The sequence below is a fragment of the Mercenaria mercenaria genome, chromosome 3, assembly GCF_021730395.1.
Source record: "Mercenaria mercenaria strain notata chromosome 3, MADL_Memer_1, whole genome shotgun sequence".
Taxonomy (NCBI): domain Eukaryota; kingdom Metazoa; phylum Mollusca; class Bivalvia; order Venerida; family Veneridae; genus Mercenaria; species Mercenaria mercenaria.
The window spans coordinates 28,402,538-28,417,417 of record NC_069363.1 but is presented as its reverse complement, the minus strand read 5'-3'; the positions used below and the strand labels follow the sequence as shown (position 1 = coordinate 28,417,417).

Here is a 14,880-nt window from a genome sequence, read left to right as displayed (position 1 = left end):
GCAGACATCAGGAAATACCTACTTTCACTTTCATTTTACCAAACAGCTTCGACTCACTTTTTGAAGCATATAACATAGCTTGAAATCATAAGCAGACATTCCTCTTTACAATCAAGCATCAATAAATCTTATATTTGCATGAAAATGGCCTTTACTAGGCGGGAAAATTGCACTATATATTGATATGGACTACATTCGAGTAGACCATGGAAGCATATCCGGCAAATAACTACCTTCATGCGTTTAATACCAACTCCTGTGACATTGAAGGCTACATACGCACTTCTTACCTGGTGAGAACAACATGTATTTCTTCAGATTATGATCTGTTAACAGCATATAGAAAGGTTTCAACCTTACTGTGCTTTCAGCGCTTTGATTACCTATACTCTACTTTCTGGTGTAGTCTATTTGACAAGTTACTATACAGCAACAGTTTGTGTTATTTTCATGATAACTGCATTATCTGCAAACAGGGTTACCAATGAAAATGTAAACAGGCACTAGCTATCTTTATTCTGTCATTAGTGTCTTCTATCCTGGACCTCTTTATTATACATGGGTTTCCAAGTGCACTTATGTTTGAAGCAGTGTTGCCCTGGTTATATAGGCTACATGCACCCAAGAAATCAAAGCTTTTTATATCTCAGTAATCAGGATTTCATGATGTACTATTAACTTCCTTGCAAAAACTGTACTGGTTTACTTGGTAATGGAGCCATAGTGACTGCTTAAGTGAGAATCAGTATGTCTCTATCACAATAAAACGAAGTATTATCTCTACCTGTACTGAACTGACTTTCTTCTATTTTACACTAAGTTTCCTCACCTTTTCAAAACTGATACCTGTACACTGCTCACATATTTGTACTTTGAAAAATCGCTCATGTAGCTCCATGTACAACACAGGCAGGGTCAATAAGTTTGCTGTGGTAATGGCAGACTATGCTAGATGACAGTTGGTAGATGGGGTATGTTCTTTAAGGAAAGTTCAGATTAGATGGTACTGGGTAACAGTCAGTGGTTGGGGTATGGCTAACAATAGTTGCTCTGTTACGTAAAATAACATGATGCTGCATCTGGTATGCTAGAATAGACAATATATTCTGGGGCTTGGGTTACTTATTTCAAAAGAAGTTTTTGCAAATCTTACTGTAAGCACATTTAGCTCAGCTATCTGTATGGCATATCCTTGGGGTCATCAGATCACAGATACAATTAGGAGTAATAAAATAATACATGCACCTACAAATCAGGAAAGTACCTGTAGGTGAATTTCTCATATGTACATGGAGGTATATTTTTCTATCTGCAGGAATAATCTTATTACTCCTATTGTATCTGGTATTTTTTTTACCAAAACAGTATGTGGTAAATGTGCCTAGGTTTTAATGAGTAGTACACACTGTAAATTCATCCAGATGAAATTCCCAAAGCTTAATTAAAAGTTATATTTTGAAAAAAAATGGTCTCAGTAGGACAATCAAGAAGTAGGACATTTCTTCAGCGGTTTGAAATATCATTACCTAAAATGAAATACTGAGTCCTTTGAAAAGCGATCATATACTAAAGTGCAAGCCATTTAAAGGACAAGTGTATATTTTGTAAAGAGATTTATTCACTGTGTGTAATCAGGTAGAAGGCCCCACTATATACTTTAAAACATCTTGGAGCCAACATAAAAATCTGTTTCAATGCCTATATATTAACTAAAATACCATGTAGAAAACCTACCAATAAATTACACAACCATTTCATGGCAAAAAGTACCTTAAAACAAACTGCTTTAAATTTAAGCCTTTACAGTGAAAATTTACCTATTTCTGAAGAAGGTGTAATACCTTGGAAGACCAAATTTGACTATGAGCTTGTGAAGAAACTATTTTTTAAGTTTTCTATAAAAAACTTTATATAAATGTTAAGAAAGCTAGCTAACAGCACTCAAAGCTTTTTCTGCAAACACCAAATAACCTAGGAAAAACTGACCAAACCTCACTACCATCAACAATTTATTTTTCAAATCATCAAAATGTAAGCAAGTCGCTTTAAAGGGACTGGCCTCCAGATCGTTTCACTTGCCCTTACCAAAATTGTGTACATTGTCAGTGTAAATCCATTTTTTGTCAGTGTTTTACTATTGTATTCCCAGTGTGTTTTCAGTTTTTCCAGCTGACTGCCAGCTTGTTATTCTGTTCTCACCAGTTATCAGAGTGTTTACTGAGTTTATAATCAGTGTAATACCAGATCTGGTAACAGCATACAATAATCTGGCATTAAACTGACAACTAACTAAAAAAACACACTCTTAAACCATGCATGAATGAAATATTTTTAATTTCAGTACACTTTATTAACGCAATTTAAGACACATATGACAATAGACAGACTGCAAAACTGGCATTTAACTGAAGTAAGTATTGTAATATACCGACAACACAGAACAGCTGATAATAAACAACCAATACACTAGCAATAGGAGGGATTTTGGACAAACCAGTACAATGTCATTGTATTTCCAGTGTGATGTCAGATGTCTGGCAATAACTGAACAATTCTGGTAATAGTTTAAATGTCATATGGTAATACACTGACAATACAATGGTAGTAACCAAGATATTGTCAGTCTGTTACCCTGTTTTTGTCAGTTTTATATCAGAAACTAGATACCAGTTTTTGTCAGTTTGATACCAGAAAGGTAAATCTGACATCAATCTTGAATACACTGACTTGACACTGGTTTGTCTGAATTCCCTCCTATTGCTAGTGTATTGGTCGTTTATTATCAGCTGTCGTATGTTGCCAGTGTCTTGCCATTAGCTCATTCCGATTCTATGATTCCTTTTATTGCTGTACGTATCTTTTAGAAGCAGAAATTTTACATAATAAGGTTCCAGATTTCAAGTTTAGGGGGCCTTGTCTTTTCATGTCAGTAGTGTTTTCAAAAGTAATGAAATAACCTAAAAAATGTGAGTTACAGTACCTATTTATTTATAATGTGATATCAAGATCGTGAAAATTGATGAAAACTGTGTCTTCACAAAACTATTGACAGCTACTATCAAAATACAGATCAAAAAGCACCCACTACTATCATTCCTTTCTACAGCATTTCAATGAGAAAAAATACATACTGCAGCTACAAATAATTATGAACAACAAAAAAGAAAGACCTACAATTTTTGCGCCAAAACATAATGCTCTGTGAAAATAACACATTGTGAAAATTACAATCCTGGCTAACAGTTTTCAATGATTTCTTGCCATTGTGTTTCGAGTGCATGTTCATTCTATAAACAAATGCTGGTAATACACTGACAATAGTGCACATGTATAACCAGTATTTCCTTCTTATTTCCAGTGTATGTCCATTCTGTAGTCAGTTGCTGGCAACACACTGACACTAGTGTCAGTGTATTACCAGATCTCTATATTATTGCCATTTTGTTTCTAGAGGCTTTCCATTCTATAAGCAGTTGCTGACATCACACTGGAAATAGCACCATTGTATTACCAGAATCCAATTTTTTGTAGTCAGTGTTATTCCATATTGTTGCCAGCTTACTGTCAGTATTGTCATGCAAAATTAGTGTGTTATCAGTTCTGTCAGTGGGTTGCCAGCATAATGTCAGAAAGCTATTTCGTAAGGGTGACAAAAAAAAAATGTATTTGTTTAGATATCTAGAAATAAATGCTATATTTCTTAAGAAGGCTTTAAAACTTAATTACTGACAAACAATAATATGTTTGAACATATGGAAACACATGAGAATTTGCTGTTTTTACTACTTTTTACGATAAAAATCAAAAAGCGTTCATATAACACTTTTACTCCAGGTAAACTGTCTTGATTATAAATATCTGTATTTTGAAGTAATAATTAACTAATTCCGCTATAGCGTTATTCGTCCTGTTGAGAAATTCATGAACAGTTCATGAATAATTCTTGAACTATTCTAGATTTTTGTTCATGACCAGTTCATGAATAGTTCGCGAAAGTTTGTGAACTACAAATGGGACTTTTTACGGCATCAAAAATTCATGAACTGGGTGTGGTTCATCAAGTTCATGAACTGGACTGGTTCATCAAATTCATGAACTGGATGTGGTTCATCAAATTCATGAACTGGATGTGTTCATCAAAGTTCATGAATTGATAGGTTATAATTTGATGAACCATAAATTCGCGAACTTGATGAACAGTTCATGAATAATTCTTGAACTATTCGTGAACTATTCGTGAACAGTTCATCAACTACAAATGGGACTTTTTGCGGAATCAACTATTCATCAAGTTGATGAACCACAGTTCATGAACCAGGGGTTCATGAACTGAAAGTAACAAGATGAATGGAAAGTTGATGAACCCAGCTGAATTAGAAACAGTGATTTTGACAATAGTGACGTTACTATAGCAACTGCCTGATAAAGCCTGTCTGAGGAAAGCAGGCTTTCTCGGTCAGTGACTTGAGAACACTTTGCACTGTTTAAACCTGTGATTAAATCCCAAGGACATCCGATTGTGTCCATTTTGCATTTAAAAATTATTATGCCCTCATACGACACTGAAAAAGGTCTTTAAATTCCAAAATATAAACAAGAGGACCATGATGGTCCTGAATCGCTCACCTATCTCCACATGACCCAGTGTTCAACTGAGTATGACATCGTTATTTCTATTATTTGACATAGTGACCTAGTTTTTGAGCACATGTAACCTAGATATCATCAAGATAAAAAATTCTGACCAATTTTCATGAAGATCCGTTGAAAAACATGGCCTCTAGAGAGGTCACAAGGCTTTTCTATTATTTGACCTAATGACCTAGATTTTGAAGGCACGTGACCCACTTTTAAACTTGACCTAGATATCATCAAGGTGAACATTCTCACCAATTTTCATGAAGATCTCGTGAAAAATATGGCCTCTAGAGAGGTCACAAGGTTTTTCTATTTTTCGACCTACTGACCTAGTTTTTGACTGCACATGACCCAGTTACGAACCTGGCCTAGATATCATCAAGCTGAACATTCTCACCAATTTTCATGAAGATCCATTGAGAAATATGGCCTCTAGAGAGGTCACAAGGTTTTTCCTATCTTTAGACCTACTGACCTAGTTTTGACCCACGTGACCCAGTTTTGAATCTGACTTAGATATCATCAAGATGAACATTCTGACCAATATTCATGAAGATCTCATGAAAAATATGGCCTCTAGAGAGGTCAAAAGGTTTTTCTATTTTTAGATCTACTGACCTAGTTTTTAACCCCACGTGACCCAGTTTCGAACCTGACCTAGATATCTTCAAGGTAAACATTCTGACCAATTTTCATGAAGATCCATTGAAAAATATCGCCTCTAGAGAGGTCACAAGGTTTTCCTATTTTTAGACCTACTGACCTAGTTTTTGACCGCACATGACCCAGTTTCGAACTCGACCTAGATATCATCAAGGTGAATATTCTGACCAATTTTCATGAAGATCCATTGAGAAATATGGCCACTAGAGAGGTCACAAGGTTTTTCTATTTTTAGATCTACTGACCTAGTTTTTGACCCCACATGACCCAGTTTCGAACTTGACCTAGATATCATCAAGGTGAACATTCTGACCAATATTCATGAAGATCTCATGAAAAATATGGCCTCTAGAGAGGTCACAAGGTTTTTCTATTTTTAGATCTACTGACCTAGTTTTTAACCCCACGTGACCCAGTTTCGAACTTGACCTAGATATCATCAAGATGAACATTCTGACCAATTTTCATGAAGATGCATTGAGAAATATGGCCTCTAGAGAGGTCACAAGGTTTTTCTATTTTTAGACCTAATGACCTAGTTTTTGACCCTACGTGACCCAGTTTCGAACTTGACCTAGATATCATCAAGATAAGCATTTTGACTAATATTCATAAAGATCTCATGAAAAATATGGCCTCTAGAGAGGTCACAAGGTTTTTCTATTTTTAGACCTACTGACCTAGTTTTTGACCCCACGTGACCCAGTTTCGAACTTGACCTAGATATCATCAAGGTGAACATTCTGAACAATTTTCATGAAGATCTTGTGAAATATATGGCCTCTAGAGAGGTCACAAGGTTTTTCTATTTTTAGACCTACTGACCTAGTTTTTGACGGCATGTGACCCAATTTCGAACTTGACCTAGATATCATCAAGATGAACATTCTGACCAATTTTCATAAAGATCCCATGAAAAATGTGACCTCTAGAGTGGTCACAAGCAAAAGTTTACGGACGCACGGACGCACGGACGCACTGACGCACGGACGGACGACGGACGACGGACACCGCGCGATCACAAAAGCTCACCTTGTCACTTTGTGACAGGTGAGCTAAAAAGCGGAAAAAACAACAAAATCCCAAGTGAAATTTTATCCAAAATTCAGTTGCTAGACGGTCTAATTTACTTTAATCTCAAGACTGACATTCAGATTAGATACTAGCTTTGTTTCAGGGTCGTGAAAACATGTGACATTTTAAAAGGATTTTATATTTTTAAAATGAACAATTTATGACAACACCATAATTACTTATTTAATATTCAGTATACTCATGTTCCTTTTAAACCATTCCTTACTGTAGTATGATAAATATTTCCTTCTCATTTGCTGCACAAACTTCTAAAAAATTGCTGAATCACATGTGCAAAAAATTTCCCAGCATGCAACAAAATAATGGAAACTGATCATGTGACATAAATTTAATGTTCATGAACATTCATGAACAGTTCATGAACTTATTCATTTATTGTAAAAGGAAAACCTAAGTTTTATGTTTAATGAGTGAACAGTTCAGAAACTCCTGTTCAAGAACTGGTACTGAACTAGAAAAAGGTTTTGAATTTTTAGTACTTTTATTGAATCTTAGATGACTTTTTCTTAAAAACACATCAAGAACGTTTTAATAATTTATTATTCTGAAACTGCTCATAAAATGTTCATCATTTTTTTTCAAGAATTTTTCTTGAATTCTATAGGTATATTGACATTCATGAAAAAATCTTGATTCATTCTTAAAGGTGGTCAATCACATTTAAACAACATTTAATGACATTTTTTACTTTTTGTATATTCTGGTAGAGAATTATTTAAGGAACAAAAAACAACCGATTACATAGAGTTAGATTCCTATCTGAAATGTATATTTTATTATTTTTATAAAATTTTGTAATTACTCCCCTTTAATATGAAAGTATATAAAAAGCTGGGTATTTCTTTTTATTTCGATACAATGTCTAGTTTTACATTTGCATTTGATAGACATATCAACTATTGAACAATCTGAACCAAAATGCAAGTTTAAAAGCTGTGTGTAGCTTCTGAATCCATTTATTTCCAATCTATCTTGGTTGCGCAACCAAGATAGGCAAAGGGAGGTAATAATAATTTTTCAAACTTGCGTTTCTTATGAATTCCATCTAAATACATAATTTTTAATGCAAATATTTTACAAATATATTACAATATGTCTAATATTTATACATTTCCTTAGGCAAAGTATGTTTATCAAATTTATACTTATGATAAAATAACTCTATCTTGGTTGGGCAACCAGGATAGGAAAATGAAATTTTAAAAATACCTCCAGTGAAAATCTAATTTGTATTAAGCGTTAAGTGAACATAAATGAATGTAAATGATCAGATGCTAAAGTTTCGAACAAATCCGTTACATGGCCTAAATCTGATTATCCACCTTTAAACAAGTTCAAGAATATTTCAAGGATTTCTGGTATGAAATGAAAGACATCAATAAATTCACCAACCATTTATCAGTGTACACCATTATTCTTTGCCAGTGACATTTTCTAAATTGCCAAATAATGATGAAACTTCTGTTAGCTGTCCCCAATGTTTAATCAAAATTTTGTACAAATTGCAGACAACATAAAATACAAAATACATGCAGTAACATTCCTAGTCATATGTATGCTATCAATAACTCTGGTATTAGCCTTCAACTGTAAATACTAGAAGCTTTTACAAGTAAACGGATCCTGTTTTATGAATTTTATGAATTTCAGACTTGATTGATCAATTCATTAATTTGAAGTTCATGAACAGTGTATGAACTTCAGGTTCATGAACCATCAGCATAATTGAAATAAAATCAAATACTGCACTGGAGTTCTGAATGAAGTCACTTGTTTGATTACTGAACTTATAATTCGTGAACTTAAAATCATGCATCAAAGGTGAAATTTTTGAAGAACCAGTTCATGAATAATTCTTGAACTTTAGGTTCACAGACAGTTGGTGAACTTTTTCAGGAATAGTTTAATGAACAATTCATGAACTTTTGGTTCGTGAACAGTTCACAAACTTTTTGAGGAACATTCATCGCATTGTTCACGAATGGTTCAGGAATGTTCATGAACAGTTCGTGAACAGTTCATGAATGCTCATCAGTTCATGAACTACAGCTCAACAGGGTGGTTATGACGAGGGGAAAATGTCTTTATTGCTGCGGCAGTCCGGGATTCGATTCCCGACGCGGTCATCTTTTTTTCTTGATTTGGAACTTTTAAAATATTTTAAAAACAAAAACATATTCTAATGTTCATGATATGACCAAATTTCAATTTGAAAGAAAGATTATTTTTAGCCAAATCTGGAGGTCAGTGCCTTTTAACATATTGTATTCATTGACCCTGTAATCAATTGTACTGTTCTAAGAATATGTTTAACAGTGTAATGTATTATGAGCATCTGTTATATTAATTAGAAAATACACTATCACTCATTAAGTGCACCATATGTTACAAGTTTATTTTATAAAAAAAAAAAAACCCTATCCTTAATACTGACCTATTAATTTCCATTATTTTGCATCAGAATCTTTTCTCAACTTTCATAGGAGAAAATATACTTAACAGGTTAATATTGTCCAGTGCACGTTCTGAAAGAAAAATCAAACAAAACCAAATCATAGAAAAAAAAGTTGTTTTGCATGAAAAGTGTTAGTTTGTTTTGGGTTTAACGCAGTTTTTCAATAATTTTTTAGTTATATAACGGCGGGCAGTTAACCTAACCAGTGTTCTTGGACTACTTTTCATACTTTTAAACGATTACTAAGACATGATAGTGTTTTCCAAATTTTAAAAAGAACTGTGACGGAAGTCTAGAGACTTTGCCACTTTAAATCATCTTCATGAAAGAAAAATTGACATTTTCAATTCATATGCTGAAATTAAAATGATGTTTCCTGCACCTTTAAACTAGACAAGTGCCATTTAAAATGTGTTTGATTTTAAGATGTTCTTTGTGCAAGGACAATCTCATCATTTATTACATTAAATTAATGCACCTGAGTGGGCGAGATATGGCTGAACTTTGAAATTTTATATTTCAGAGCAGGTGCTGTTTTTTCTAGAAACAAGAATACAAAATATCACACTGAGGAATTATAATGCTGGTTGTTCTTGCTATACATACTATTTCTGTCTATTTAATTATACAATATATAATGGGTCTTCTACAACTACTGAGAATTTTAAAGTCAAATGAAAGTTCAAAAATTTAATTGTGAAATTGTGTCTCTGATACCTAAATTTTAAAATGATATGTAAAAATATTGTAAAGTTTAATGTATGTAATAAAGAGAATTGTTGTATCACTGATTTGTCCCCTTTACAGATATTGTCTTTACAGATATTGTAATAAAACATTTTGACAACTAGAATATATAGTAAATAAATTCTGCAAAGTAGTCATCTATAAACAATATTTTTTTTGTGTTTGTGAGATGATTTTTTAGCAAGAATAGCTTTAACTTAACATCTGCAGAAGCTCTAATGGGAACTGACACCAATGGTCCATGTCACCAAAAAACCCTTTGTCTTCTGCAAACAGCTATGTGATAATTCTACAGTAACTAAGAGATATTATAACCCCTGCGAAATGCAGTTCTTGAAATCATGAACACTTCAAACCATTAAAGAACTGTTCATGAACTAACCTTCAACAGTTCTTGATTTGTGTTCATGAATTTTTGGACATGAACTGTCCTTAAAAAGTGTTCATGAACAGTTCATGTACTACTAAAGAATCACATAAAGTTCTTGAATTGTCCATGATAAAAGGTTAAAGGAACAATCATGATGTTATTTTCTTTAATCTTTCATGCACTACTCATGACAAGTAGTTCATGAACTAATGAAGAATCAAATATCAAGAACTATTCATGAAGTGAATAGTTCATGAGCTGTTCATGTACATTAGTTCTTGAAGTCATCTTTCACTTTTCATGCACTGTTCATGAACACGGTATTTAAGAATGTTTCAAGAAATTGTGCCATTTTATCTTCACAAACAATTCATGAAGTGTTCATGAACTATGCATGCACTGTTTATGAACAGTAACGTTTCATTTCCCAGGGGCAGGGTTAGCCTTTGTACAACATGCAACACATGGCCGTTTTCTCAGTAACCTAGAGATTGTTTAAGGCTGGCCTTATCCAACATGTAAATGATCTTCTCATGGTAACCTAGGAATTGTTAAGGATTAACCTTATCTAACATGATAATAACCATCTCTTGGTAACCTAAGAATTGGTAAGGGTCAATAACCTTATCCAAGATATGACAATAACCATCTCTTGGTAACCTAAGAATTGGTAAGGGTTAACCTTATCCAACATATGACAATAACCATCTCTTGGTAACCTAAGAATTGGTAAGGGTAAACATTATCCAACATGACAATAACCATCTCTTGGTAACCCAAGAACTGGTAAGGTATTACCTTATCCAACATGCAGATATCCACCTCTCATTAACCTTGTTCATGGCTAGACCTATCTAACATGAAGATGACCATCTCTTGGTTATCAAGGAAAAGTTATACAACATGAACTTGATCATCTCTCAGTAACCTAGAAATTGTATAAGGCTAAGCTCATACAATGTGACGATGGTCAGCTCTCAGTAACCAGTAGGAATTGTATAAGGCTAAGCTCATACAATGTATAGATGGCCAGCTCTCAGTAACCTAGGAATTGTATGAGGCTAAGCTCATACAATGTGTAGATGGCCAGCTCTCAGAAACCTAGGACTTGTATAAGGCTAAGCTCATACAATGTGTATATGACCAGCTCTCAGTAACCTAGGAATCGTATAAGGCTAAGCTCATAAAAACATGAGGTATGGAATCAAAATCTGCATACCTGCTGGAATCACAGAGTTACAGCAAAACCAAGTGTTAAGACCCTATTAGTCGCCTCTTACGATCATGCAAGGGTAAGGCTGTGGTTCCAATTCTTTTCATACACAGATCGTCCCAGAACCAATGGACAGCTGTCAGTAACCTAGGAATTGTATAAGGCTAAACTCATACAATGTGTAGAGGCCAGCTCTCAGTAACTTATACAACATATAGATTACAATATCTCAGTATCCTAGGAATTGTTTAATGTTAACCTTATACAATGTGTAGATGACCATCTATCGGTAACCTAGGAACTGTCAAGGGTTAACCTTATCCAACATGATAATAACCATTTCTTGGTAACCTAAGAATTTGTAAATGTTTGCCTTATCCAACATGTAGATGGCCATCTCTCAATAACCTAGGAATCTAACATGAAGATGACCATCTCTTGGTAATCTAGGAATTGTTATGATCATCTCTCAGTAACCTAGGAATTGCATAAGGCTAATCTCATACATTATGTATAGATGGCCATCTCTCAGTTACCTAGGAATTGTTTCAGGCTAGCTTTATACAACATGTAGATGACCAAGGAATTGTATGAGGCTAGTCTTACACAATGTATAGATAAGCATCTCTCAGCAACCTGGGAATTGCTTAAAGCTTACCTTATACAACATATAAATCGCCATCTCTCAGTAACCTAGGAAATGTTTAAGGCTAACCTTATACAATGTGTAGAAGACCATATTTCAGTAATCTAGGAACTGTATAAGGCTAAACTTATATAATGTGTAGATGAGCATCTCTCAGTAACCTAGGAATTGCTTAAAGCTTACCTTATACAACATATAAATCGCCATCTCTCAGTAACCTAGGAAATGTTTAAGGCTAACCTTATACAATGTGTAGAAGACCATATCTCAGTAATCTAGGAACTGTATAAGGCTAAACTTATATAATGTGTAGATAAGCATCTCTCAGCAACCTGGGAATTGCTTAAAGCTTACCTTATACAACATATAAATCGCCATCTCTCAGTAACCTAGGAAATGTTTAAGGCTAACCTTATACAATGTGTAGAAGACCATATCTCAGTAATCTAGGAACTGTATAAGGCTAAACTTACATAATGTGTAGATAAGCATCTCTCAGCAACCTGGGAATTGCTTAAAGCTTACCTTATACAACATATAAATCGTCATCTCTCAGTAACCTAGGAACTGTTTAAGGCTAAACTTATACAATGTGTAGAAGACCATATCTCAGTAACCTAGGAACTGTTTAAGGCTAACCTTATACAATGTGTAGAAGACCATATCTCAGTAACCTAGGAACTGTTTAAGGCTAAACGTATACAATGTGTAGAAGACCATATCTCAGTAACCTAGGAACTGTTTAAGGCTAAACTTATACAATGTGTAGAAGACCATATCTCAGTAACCTAGGAACTGTTTAAGGCTAAACTTATGCAATGTGTAGAAGACCATATCTCAGTAACCTAGGAACTGTTTAAGGCTAAACTTATACAATGTGTAGAAGACCATATCTCAGTAACCTAGGAACTGTTTAAGGCTAACCTTATACAATGTGTAGAAGACCATATCTCAGTAATCTAGGAACTGTATAAGGCTAACCTTATATAATGTGTAGATGAGCATATCTCAGTAACCTAGGAAGAGTTACACAAGCTGTAGATGAGCTTCTCTCAGTAACCAAGGGACTGTTAAGCCTACCCTTACATAACATGCAGATAATGTAGGAAATGTTTAAGGCTAGCCTTATATAATATGAAAGTGAACATATTTCAGTATCATAGGAATTGTTTAGGGCTAACCATATACAATCAAGGATTGTTTCAGGCTAACCTTATACAACATGTAGATGACTCTTTCATTAACTGAGAAATTGCTAAGGGCTAACCTTTTAGAACATGGAGATCAGACCATCTCTCAGTAACCTAGAAATTGTTAAAGGCAAGTATATAAAATGTAGCTGACCATCTCTCAGTTTAGGGCTAACATTATACAGCATCAAACTTATACAACATCTCTAAAAGTTTTATTCAATAACAACATGACCATCTATCTCTCTATGATCTAATCATTGACCATCACACTGCTGTCTTCAATATTTATAATTATCACACTCATAAAAGTAAAGAAATTCCTTCAATTCAATATATCTCCATAATAAATCTTGCTAGACCCCATCATCATCACTATTCAGTGCATATACTAAAACCTGGAGTGGAGTGGCAGAGTGCAGTATCAGGATGGAGTTGATCATGGAGTGGAGTCTTGGAGTGGTTAGTGCGGGTGAAAGTTAGTGAAAGTTAGTGAAAGTTACTGAATTTTTAAACACAGAAATAATTTTTTCCTATGGATTTATTTTTTCGGGAAAAACAGAGAATTTATCTTATAACACTCATTGTACTGTATTGCTATAAAAAAAAACCCACAAAAATATGTACACATGATTAAAGATACATAAGAAGTATGGTGATGTATATCACTCTAATACTGAATATCAAAGCTATTATAATTTGCCCTTACAGCTGTCCTGTGTTGACAAAATCAGGTGAATTGCTGACATGTTACATTTATGTGCCATCTGATTTATCTCTCATAGGGATTTGCTATCTTGAAAATGAGGAACATGAACTTAGTCAGTAAAACACTTGGAAAATGCTCCACCATCTCTCCTTCCAGTCTTCTGAGTCCATAGAGTAGCAAATTTGTTCATTTTCCTCTGTCTGACACATAGTTGTTGAAATCATTCAACTTGCATTTTAATTCTAGTTCATATGATTTATCATTTCTTTCCAAGATATGTTTGAATACAAAAGTAAATTGTTTTTTGCTCCAAACTACCACTCCAAGATTTCTGCTCCAAGACTCCCACTTCACTCTACTCCAAAACTCCACTCCATATTTTAGTTTATACCTTAAACCTGCCACAAAAGTCGGTTAGTTGGTCACAATGGTCAAGCTGTCCATTACAACTAAGTTCAAAGGTTGCCTGTACCTTAAGCGGAATGGCTTCAAGGTCAGTTTGTCAATTGATAAAGGTGTAATATCTTTCCTCTGGGAGATAAATTTTTCAAGACTCTAAGTCAAATATTTTTGAAATATGCAAAACACAAATTTGGAAAAAAAAGACACAAAAAGGAAGTGACCAGTTGTTAAACTTACTGACACATAATTTTAGCAAGATACCCGAAGTAATTTCTAAAATATTGCGCAGAAAGGAGTAACTCATTGCAATATTATTCTTGCATTTTTAGCAATATCTATCATTTATTTTCACTCACTGTATCATTTTTCAGTGTCTAATATACAAAGGTCAAACTTGGAAATGAACACGCTGAAAAAATTCACCACAACTGAGGGAGTATCCTTAACAATATGGATTTCTTTGTATTCATTTATGCTTCCATGCCCTGGTCATTTTTGTCAACACTGAGAAATAGATCTTGGTGAAAATATGTAACTGAAAGGTTCAAAAACAGAACAGCAGTTTGCGTTAAACTGCTTGAATATGTAACTGAAAGGTTCAAAAACAGAACAGCAGTTTGCGTTAAACTGCTTGTGCACAAAGTGTTAGTTTGATAGAAATCAATGCAATTAGATTCAGAGCCTTTGTGTATTGATAAAGACGACCTTGAGCAAGACCATAATCATATGGCCCTGCCACACTGCTTTGACCT

At 34.2% G+C, this 14,880-nt stretch overlaps 1 protein-coding gene and 1 long non-coding RNA gene across 3 annotated transcripts in view; both read right to left on the bottom strand.

The window, feature by feature from the left end:
- The window catches only part of LOC123525204 (phosphatidylinositol 3-kinase regulatory subunit alpha-like), a 312,914-nt gene that overhangs the window by 140,999 nt on the left and 157,035 nt on the right, over window positions 1-14,880 (bottom strand). The gene's annotated exons all lie outside the window — the stretch shown is intronic.
- On the bottom strand, window positions 4,591-6,543 carry LOC128555535 (uncharacterized). Its single transcript, XR_008370132.1, has 2 exons — window positions 5,982-6,543; window positions 4,591-5,113 (listed from the first exon to the last, which is right to left on the bottom strand). It is a non-coding gene; the product is annotated as an uncharacterized LOC128555535 (long non-coding RNA).